This window comes from Triticum urartu, chromosome 2A (genome assembly GCF_056163025.1).
Source record: "Triticum urartu cultivar PI428250 chromosome 2A, HENAU_Tu73, whole genome shotgun sequence".
In the NCBI taxonomy this organism is placed as follows: domain Eukaryota; kingdom Viridiplantae; phylum Streptophyta; class Magnoliopsida; order Poales; family Poaceae; genus Triticum; species Triticum urartu.
Window position 1 is genome coordinate 637,894,768 of NC_141874.1, and position 10,094 is coordinate 637,904,861.

Here is a 10,094-nt window from a genome sequence, read left to right on the forward strand (position 1 = left end):
TCGTGGACTGCGATTGGCTGAGGCGCTTCCTGCGCTCTTCTCCTGAGGTCAGGCTGGCCCAGGCCAGGCTTCTAACACGGCGTGCCCCGCCGTCGTGAGGGTGCCAGCCCCCAGCCCCCAGCCCGGAGGGGGAGCGCTGACCTGTAGCCCCTGACGCTTGCTTGGGGCAGATGATGGTGTGGAAGACGTGCTTGAGCGCGCTTGGGAGCATCGCGCTCTCGCAAAGGATTCCTTCGAAGGGCGACTGACGCAGTGAGCCTGCTTGGTGAGCAGCTTGCTGATGAAGACGCGCGCCTTGAGGCCGAGGGCCTGCGCCTGGCTGCAGAGAGGCGCGAGCTGGAGGGCGCCATCGCCCTTGCGCGCCGTCAGCGTGACCTTGATGAAGCTGAGGCCAAGGCGTCGTTGGTGGCCTCTCGGGAGGCCCGGTCTCGGGCTGCTGAGGAAGCTCGGGAGGCTGACCGGCGGCGAACGGCTGTAGAGGAGCGGGCTCAGGAGCTCCTGGCCTGGTGCCACTCGCTGGAGGAGCAGGTGGAGCTGCGCGAGGCAGCCCTCGCGTCGATGAGGGTGGCCTCCGGCGACTCGGCGAAGCTCCAGAAGCGTGACGAGGCGCTGACGCTGGAAGCCGCCGAACGTACCCGCGAGTACGAGCGTCTGGAGACGAGGGAGCGCTTGGTGACGCAGGCGGAGGACGGTGTCGCTGCACAGGAAGCCCGTGTCCTGGAGGAGGTCAGACGTCGGGTGGTGATGGCGCATTTGAACCTCGAGCACGAGTTCGAGGAGAAGCTGGGGTTGATCCGGGCCGAAGCCGAAGGCAGGACTGCTGCCCTGAGGGCCAATCTGGAGGAGGTGACGTGGTGGGCCGATGCTTCCCGGGCCTCCCTTGAGGTGGCGCAAGGTGGGCTAACCACCTCCCAGGTTTAGGTGCTCCTTCTTCGCCAGCGGGTGGAGGAGGCTGAGGCCGTCGCGCGCCAGAACGCGGACGATAATCGTCAGCGACGGCTCCTGGAGCATGAGCACGGCCCCATGCTGACCACGCTTCGGGAGAGGGCCAACGCGGCCTTGGGCAACATCTGCGAGGAGACCGTCGGCGAGCCGCACGGGGTTAACTATGCGGGCAATCTTCAATTCTTTACTAACGTGGTGACGCAGCTGGAGGCGCGGTCGATCAGGGCTGACAGGTTGGTGGAGGAGAGGAGCCGCGCCCTGCTCAGGCGCGCCTTTTCTCGTGTCTTCAGCCATCTCCGGAGCATGGATCCCCACTTCGATTTCGACGCCACCATCGCCCCAGTCCCCCAGGCCGTCCGAGGTGAGCTGGCGCACTAGGTGGAAGACCATGTGGAGGCTCTTATCAGGGCCTTCGCCTCGGACAACGATGACGCGATCGTGGCGGCCGACGAGGGCGGCGTGACGGGCGGCCCTGACGCCGCTGGTGGCAACGCGGGCAGCGGTGGCGAGTTCAGCGATGCCAGCAACGGCCCTGATGGCGCTCCTGAGGACGCATTGGGAGATTCATCCGACTGATTGTGCATCGTTCCTGCTTACCCTGTATGAATAGAACTCAGGTTTTGGCCTGATAGCTGTGAGAGCATTTTGGAGGGGGAGCCCCTCATGTAAAACTTGTGTTTATCGTATCAGTAGGAGCTACATTGCCCATGCGCCCGCGCCAATTGGTTGGCTTAAGCGACGCGCTGGTTGGCTAATTTACCTTTGTCCCGTGCTGGCCCTGGGGCAGCCCGCAGGAGGCTGTGGAGCCCGGAGTGTTTCCTGATTGAATCCGTTGGACCTGCAGTAAGACGCCCTCCTGAGAGGACGCGGCGGCAGCAGTCTGGGCTGCGTGCAAGCTAGGCCTGACCCAACTCGTGAGGGGCTCACGAGGGGAGGCAGCTGAGGCGAAGCGGTAACCGAAACGCGAGAAATTGCTCGAATGAGACTAAGCACCCCTTCCCCGAACACACACAAATATCAAATTCGAGTCCAACTTGAATCCAGCGGGGGAAAGCGGCAACCAAAGGGAAGAGCAACAAAAGCAAACAAAAGGCCGCGTCTGGCACCTAGTCTAGTCTTGGATGTCTTCTCATCAGCGCGGAGCTAAGTGCTGCCACTGGGCGTGGGAGGGAGCCCCAGGGCCTGAGGCCGGCACCCCTGAGACTCCGGGGCGTGTACAGCCCCACTCATTATTACGTGAGAGTGTCACGGGGCGGCGAGCTTCACATGCACTGGGCCTTCTTCACAGATACTGGCCTTGCTTCATATCGCCAGATGAGGGCCCCGCCTTGTGCCACACTCTAGTGCCATCAGCAACGACCGGAAATCAGGACGCCGCCCGATGGGGTAGAGCGGTCACCAGCGGTTCCCCCGACGACCACGGGTCCTCCGCCGGGGGCAGGCCCTGGGGCACCTCCCCAGCGGAGGGCCTACCTCCTGAGAACGCCTTGCTCTGAACACCGCGGTGGCGATGTCGGATACCTGCCTCTCTCCTGCAGCCCCCTGCGCCCTCCTCCAGAGGGGTAGGAGACTATGGGAGCGGGGCAGCTGCTCGCTGCGGCGACCTGCACCTCCTGCGATCCATGGTTAGCGTATACCTGCTCCTGAAGAATTAGCGGTACCCGATAATCGTTGCCTCCAGCATGGCCAGTGGGACCGTCCCGGGGCTCCTGGAAAGGCTCAGCTTCTAGTGCCTCGTCCCCCCAGCTTGGGCTGAGGAGCGAGCCTTGTCCGTTCTCGTGAGGGTGTCCTTGGTCCATCATGAGGGGCACGTATTCCTCCGGCGCCATCATCCCGAATGCCACGCCGTAATGCCCCGCATGCCATGCGGTCCTGCCTGACGCGCCCACCGTGGGGTGGCAGCGCGGACGTCCACTGGGGCCACGGGTCGCGTTGAGTCCTTCTTCTTCGTGGACCGGGGGCGGGGGCAGCGCCGCCGCCGGTCCGGTGCTGACAGCTTCGCTGGCGTCGGACTAGCCTTGGAGCCCGCGGGCACGCTTGGGCCCCCCGCGTGGGTAGCCCTGGGCTTGAGATGGGAGCTGGGTGGAGAAGGGGTGAGCCCCCGAGGCGGCGAAGCCAGGAGCTCTGCCACTCGCTCCAGCAGCACGTCGTGGCCGCCCTCCAGCAGTCTGCACTGCAGCAGCTCTCGGGCCACCGTGAGTGCGGCTCTCGAGTTCGCCTGCTCCCCACGGGTGTATGGTGTCGTGGTCGCGGTGTGATTGGAGGCCCTTTCTGCCGACGGCGCCTGCCGCGGTGTAAGAGTTGTCGAAGCCTGTCCGCATCGCCCGCGGCCTGCAGCGCCCTGCGGACCGCGAGCTGCCTGGGGCACGGGGTCGCCTGAGGCGAGCGGTTCTGCGCGAGCGGGCCACGCAGCCCATGGGTCTGGGTTGCCCTCCTGGTCGCCGGGCATGGTGATGACGACGCGACGGGGCATGGAGCGGTGGAAGATGAATTCCGGCGCACCCCTACCTGGCACGCCAAATGTCGGATTTCGGGTTCCGGCAGACCCTTGAGGTTCGAACACTGGGGTGCGCGCGGAGATTTCGCCTCCTACCTACCTGCACCCCTCCACCACGCTAGGATCAAAGCTATGAAAGGAACAACACAAGGGACACAGGGTTTATACTGGTTCGGGCCACCGTTGTGGTGTAATACCCTACTCCAGTGTGTGGTGTGTGGATTGTCTCTTGGGCTGATGATGATGAACAATACAAGGGAGAACAGCCTCACGAGGGTCTGTTCTTTGCTGGGGCGATGAACTGCTGGGAGGAGTTCAGCCCCCTTTCTCTCTCTCTCCCTCTTTCCAACTGGTCGACCCTTTGCCATGTGGGTGTCTGGTCCTATTTATAGAGGCCCTGGTCCTCTTCCCAAATATTGAGTGGGAAGGGAGCCAACAATGGCGGGCTAATTTGAAAGGGGACAGCAAGTATCAGCTATCCTGACAAAAGTAGTCTTCGCCTGCGCGAACCTCTGGTGATAACGCCGTATTGGGCCCCATGGTGACCTCCGTCTCGTAGTCCTCCTGGTCTTGGTCTTGTTGCACTGAAATGGCAACCTTTGCCTGATGCCTCGGTACTCCGCGGCTGCGCTTGCCCCCTTTGCACCAAAGAGGAAAGGAGGACGCTGCGCGGGCTGGCACCCGCCTGGCGCCCTGAGTTGTCACGGCTTGCGTCACGGGCACCTCGCGAGGTACCCCGCCTTGATCTCTCCGCCTCCTCGTGAGCCAGCCTGACGAGGCCGTGCCTGAGGAAGCTCTGTGTCGTCCGCCCCGCGAGGCTTGGCCCCTCGCGAGGGTCTTGAGTTTGTGTTGGTGAAGATGGGCCGTGCTGGGCCCCCCTTTGAGCCATGCCGCAGGCCGCAGGCAGGCAAGTCTAGGGACCCCCGTTCCCAGAACGCCGACATCGTTGAACAAGAGCGCTTCAAGCGTCAGCTTATAGCCACGGCAAATAGCCTTAAGGAAAAGCAGCAGCAGCTTCAAGCTGATCAAGATCTGCTAGCTGACAGATGGACTGAAGTCCTCGCGGCCGAGGAATATAAACTCGAACGCCCCTCCAAGAGTTACCCAAAATGCAGGTTGCTACCTCGACTGGAGGAAGAAGCGTATGACAAGGCTGATCGGCCACCTCGTGGCCGCGATAGAGAGGCATTCTAGCCAAAAACTCAGCCTGCACCCCGACGCCATTCAAATAAAAAGGCAGGGGAAATACGCCAGACCTGCGAGACATATTGGAGGACAAAGCAAAACATGCAAGATCGATCTACGGATCACGAGGGCGCGCCACTATCCAACACGATAAACATCGTGCCGGATATAGTAAAAGTAAGTCTGGCTGGGCCGACCACAGCGGACACGACTCATTCGAGCTATGTCGTGACATAGCCCAGTACAGAGGCACCGCACACCCCCTATGCTTCACAGACGATGTAATGGATCATCAAATCCCAGAGGGTTTCAAACCCGTAAATATTGAATCATACGACGACACAACAGATCCTGCGGTATGGATCGAGGATTTCCTCCTCCGCATCCACATGGCCCGCGGTGATGACTTACATGCCATCAAATACCTCCCACTAAAGCTCAAAGGACCAGCGCGACATTGGCTTAATAGCTTGCCAGCAGAGTCCATTAGCTGCTGGGAAGATCTGGAGGCCGCATTCCTCGACAACTTTTAGGGCACTTATGTGCGACCACCAGATGCCGATGACTTGAGCCACATAATTCAGCAGCCAGAAGAATCGGCCAGGCAATTCTAGACTCGGTTCCTAACAAAGAAAAATCAAATCGTCGACTGTCCGGATGCATAGGCCCTAGCGGCTTTCAAACACAACATCTGTGACGAGTGGCTAGCCCGGCACCTTGGTCAGGAAAAGCCGAAATCTATGGCAGCCCTCACGACACTCATGACCCGCTTTTGTGCGGGAGAAGACAGCTGGCTGGCTCGCAGTAATAACATATCAAAGAACCATGGTACTTCGGATACCAAGGACGGCAATGGTAGGTCACATTGAAATAAACATAAGCGCCGCATTAACAGCGACAATACCGAGGACACGGCAGTCAATGCCGGATTCAAAGGCTCTAAACCCGGTCAGCGGAAAAAGCCATTTAAAAGAAGCACTCCGGGCCCGTCCAGTTTGGACCGCATACTCGATCGCTCGTGTCAAATACACGGCACCCCCGACAAGACAGCCTACCACACCAATAGGGATTGTTGGGTATTCAAGCAGGCCGGCAAGTTAATTGCCGAAAACAAAGATAAGGGGCCACATAGCGATGACGTGGAAGAGCCCCGGCAGCTGAACACCGGAGGACAGAAGAGGTTCCCCCCACAAGTGCGGATGGTGAACATGATATACGCAACCCACACCCCCAAGAGGGAGCGGAAGCGTGCGCTCAGGGACGTATATGCGTTGGAGCCAGTCGGCCCAAAGATCAACCCCTGGTCCTCCTGTCCGATCACCTTCGATCGCAGGGACCACCCCACTAGTATCCGTCATGGTGGATTCGCCGCACTGGTCCTAGACCCAATCATGGAAGGATTTCACCTCACTCGAGTCCTTATGGATGGCGTTAGCAGCCTGAACCTGCTTTACTAGGACACAGTGTGCAAAATGGGTATAGACCCCTAAAGGATCAAACCCACAAAAACGACCTTTAAAGGCGTCATTCCAGGTGTAGAGGCCCATTGCACAGGCTCAATTACACTGGAAGTGGTCTTCGGATCCCCGGATAACTTCCGAAGCGAAGAATTAATCTTTGATATAGTCCCGTTCCGCAGTGGCTAGCTTGCACTGCTCGGGCGAACCGCATTTGCAAGATTAAATGCGGTACCGCATTATGCATACCTCAAGCTCAAGATGCCAGGACCTCGGGGGGTCATCACAGTTAATGGAAACACAGAGCGCTCTCTCCGCACGGAGGAGCACACTGCGGCCCTCGCAGCAGAAGCACAAAGCAGCCTCTCAAGGCAATCCACCAGTTCGGCGTTTCAAGACACGGACACCTTCAAGCGCGCTTGGAGTAATCGGCAACTAGACCGCCCGACACGATCTGAGCTTGTGTAGCAATGTGCCCCCCACCCCGGCCCAAGCCAAACGGCAAAATTCGTGGCACGCGTACATAATTATGCATTAAAAATACCATGGGCATAGGTGGGGAGGGGGGCACAACTATGGCACGCCCCAATACGCGGCTTAAACCGCACTAGGGGCTTCCCGCTTTGTTATTTTTCTCTTTCAGGACTTTAATCTCTGGAAACCCTGTCCGGCAGCATGATTGCCGAACACATGATGCAGCAACATAGGAGGCAGAAAGCTACGTCACACCACGGAACTCCTAGGTGGATTACGATAACGAGTGAAATATTTGCTTTAATACTATTCCTCAGCTTGCCCTTGGAAGGGACATAGTCCTACTTTTTGCTTATCGCACTATCTGTATCATTCTGCTTTAACGCACCTTTTTGAATAAACAATGCATAACATTACGACTATTCTTGCATTCTTGTTTTATATATATGTGTTCATTAATGACGCCTTGCAACCGTACACTTTGGTACGGCCAATACACCAGGGGCTTAAGTACCCCACATTATGGTGTGAGAAGTCCGAACACTTTCACAAGTGTGGCACCCCGAACTTATAGCATTATATGCATCAGCTCCGAATCATGTCTTTGGTCAAATGTTGGGTTTGCCCGGCTCCTATGTTTTGGTACCTTACGTTCCACTCTATCGGCTAAGGTAGCACTAGGAGAACTACTGCGATTGTGCCCCGGTTCTGCTGGACTAAGCACCTCAGTAGAGAAAGCTAAAACTGACTGTCATGATAAGGCGAGAGACTAGTCACTGTTCAGCGAGGTTTCGAGTCCCTAAAGACTTATGCCGCTTAGAGCGAGGAAGCCGGTCCTGTCCGGCTTAAAGGCGTGTATCGCGCCCCGAATTCGGCCTTCCGAATACCAGGGGCTTCGCTGAAATTTAAAATTATAGAATTCTATGGCTAAGTGAGAGTGATAAAGCATTATTAGTCTGGTTGCCTTGTTCACCATGCTGAGCACCTCCCTCGAAGGACCCAAAAATGGGAACAAGAGTGCTCAGGTTTATCCTGAACACCCCAGCACTCGTGGCATGGGGGCAGAAGCCGAGGACTAGCCATCTCTCAGATTGGATAAAGAGCCAAACAGAAGGTAATATTTTAAATTCAAACAAGTGTTGCATAGCGCATCTGAAACAAGTTTTCATCATACAGGATCACACGAGCAAGTTTACTCAAATATTACATCCTTTGGACATTCGTCCGCCACAAGACGGGCACCCTTCAGGACACCCTCATAATAAATTTTGGGGGTGCGATGCTCCTTGCCCTGTGGTGGTCCTTCCTTGATCAGCTTCACGTCATCTAGCTTGGCCCATTGCACCTTCACACGGGCGAAAGCCCGGCGTGGACCTTCGATGCAGACGGACCGCTTGACGACTTCCAGCCGTGGGCAGGCATCCACAAGCCGCCTCACTAGGCCGAAGTAGCTGTTCGGAAGGGCGTCGCCAGGCCACAGCCGGACTATAAAGCCCTTTGATGTCTACTACGCAACCTTCTTCTTGTAGACGTTGTTGGGCCTGCAAGTGCACAGGTTTGTAGGACAGTAGCAAATTTCCCTCAAGTGGATGACCTAAGGTTTATCAATCCGTAGGAGGCGTAGGATGAAGATGGTCTCTCTCAAGCAACCCTGCAACCAAATAACAAAGAGTCTCTTGTGTCCCCAACACACCTGTCGGATCTCGGGTTCCGGCAGACCCTTAAGGTTCGAACACTGGGGTGCACGTGGAGATTATGCTTTCTACCTCACCGTCTCGCAAAGATCTAAACTACTGAAAGAACAGCACAAGAGACACAAGGTTTATACTGGTTCGGGCCACCGTTGTGGTGTAATACCCTACTCCAGTGTGTGGTGGGTGGATTGCCTCTTGGGGCCGATGATGATGAACAACACAAGGAAGAACAGCCTCGCGAGGGTCTGTTCTTGGTTGGGGTGATGAACTGCTAGGGGAGTTCAGTCGCCCTTTCTCTCTCTCTCTCTGATTTTGATCTGATCCTCGCTCTCTGTCCGTCCCCCTACACTGTGGTGGCTAGTCCTATTTATAGAGGCCCTGGTCCTCTTCCCAAATATCGAGCGGGAAGGGAGCCAACAATGGCAGGCTAATTTGAAGGGGGACCGCAAGTACTAGCTATCCTGACAAAAGTAGTCTTCGCCTGCGCAAAGCTCTGGTGATGACACCGTCTTAGGCTCCACGGTGACCTCCATCTCGTAGTCCTCCTGGTCTTGGTCTCGTTGCACCGAAATGGCAACCTTTGCCTGATGCCTCGGTACTCCGCGGCTGCGCTTGCTCCCTTTGCACCAAAGAGGAAAGGAGGACGCTGCGCGGGCTGGCACCCGCCTGGTACCCCGAGTCGTCATGGCTTGCGTCACGGGCACCTCGCGAGGTACCCCGCCTCGATCTCTCTGCCTCCTCGCGAGCCAGCCTGACGAGGCCGCGCCTGAGGAAGCTCCGTGTCGTCCGCCCCGCAAGGCTTGGCCCCTCGCGAGGGTCTTGAGTCTTGTGTTGGTGAAGATGGGCCGTGCTGGGCCCCCTTTGAGCCACGCCGCTGGCCGCAGGCAGGCAAGTCTGGGGACCCCCGTTCCCAGAACGCCGACAGTAGCCCCCGGGCCCAAGGCGCGCTCGGACTCGGCCGTGCCGAGAGGCGAAAGGTCAAGGGCGAAGCGCCGCGGGCCCTAACAGCTTGTGGCCTTGGGTGTCGCGTGGCGGTTGATTGGACGTGGGCGGCACTATTCCCCCACGCCCCCCTTATTCTGTGCCTTGCTAGGCGGACTTGTAGTTGTACACAGCCGCCCCCTGTCCCGTTGCTCGAGCGTCCCCTGTTCTTCCTCCCTTCCGACGCCAGCTCCTGCCTCCAATCCAATCTTGAATCTTCTCCCTTCTTCCCATCGCCATGACTCCGACGAAGAAGGAGAGAGGGAAGAAACCCATGCCTTCGTCTTGTGTGCCGCCATCGGTGGCCCCCGCCGTCGGCCGGTCGACCATAATCAATCAAGAGTGCCTGGGCAAGGACAGCTTGGCTTTGGCCACCATCTTCAATGAGTGTGGGAGGACGACGGCCTGGCCTGCGCCCCACTTCTCCATCGACAGGATAGCCACCGAGGTCCCATATTTTACCGACGCCCTGTGGGCGGGTCTGGTTCCCCCCTTTTCTGATTTCTTCAACGCCGTGCTCTCCCATTATCAGATCCACATGATGCATCTAAGCCCTGAGTCCATCACCCTCCTTTCGGTCTTCGCCTTCGTTTGCGAAGCCATGGTGGGCATCCCTCCTTCGGTTGCCTTGCTGCGCCACTTCTTCTCGCTGTATCTCGTCAACCCTACCCAATGCTGGGCGTGTGTGAGCTTCGCTGCCGAGCCTGAGACTGCGGCCTCTGGGATTGACTTCAAGCTCCCCCTGCCCGCGGTTGGGTTCCGCGAGCGGTGGCTGTATGTGGATGTAGGGGTGCCCAGCCCCCTGCTATCGGAGCCGACCTCGCCTGTCGTCCCCAATTCGGGTTGGGGCCAGGAGACGCT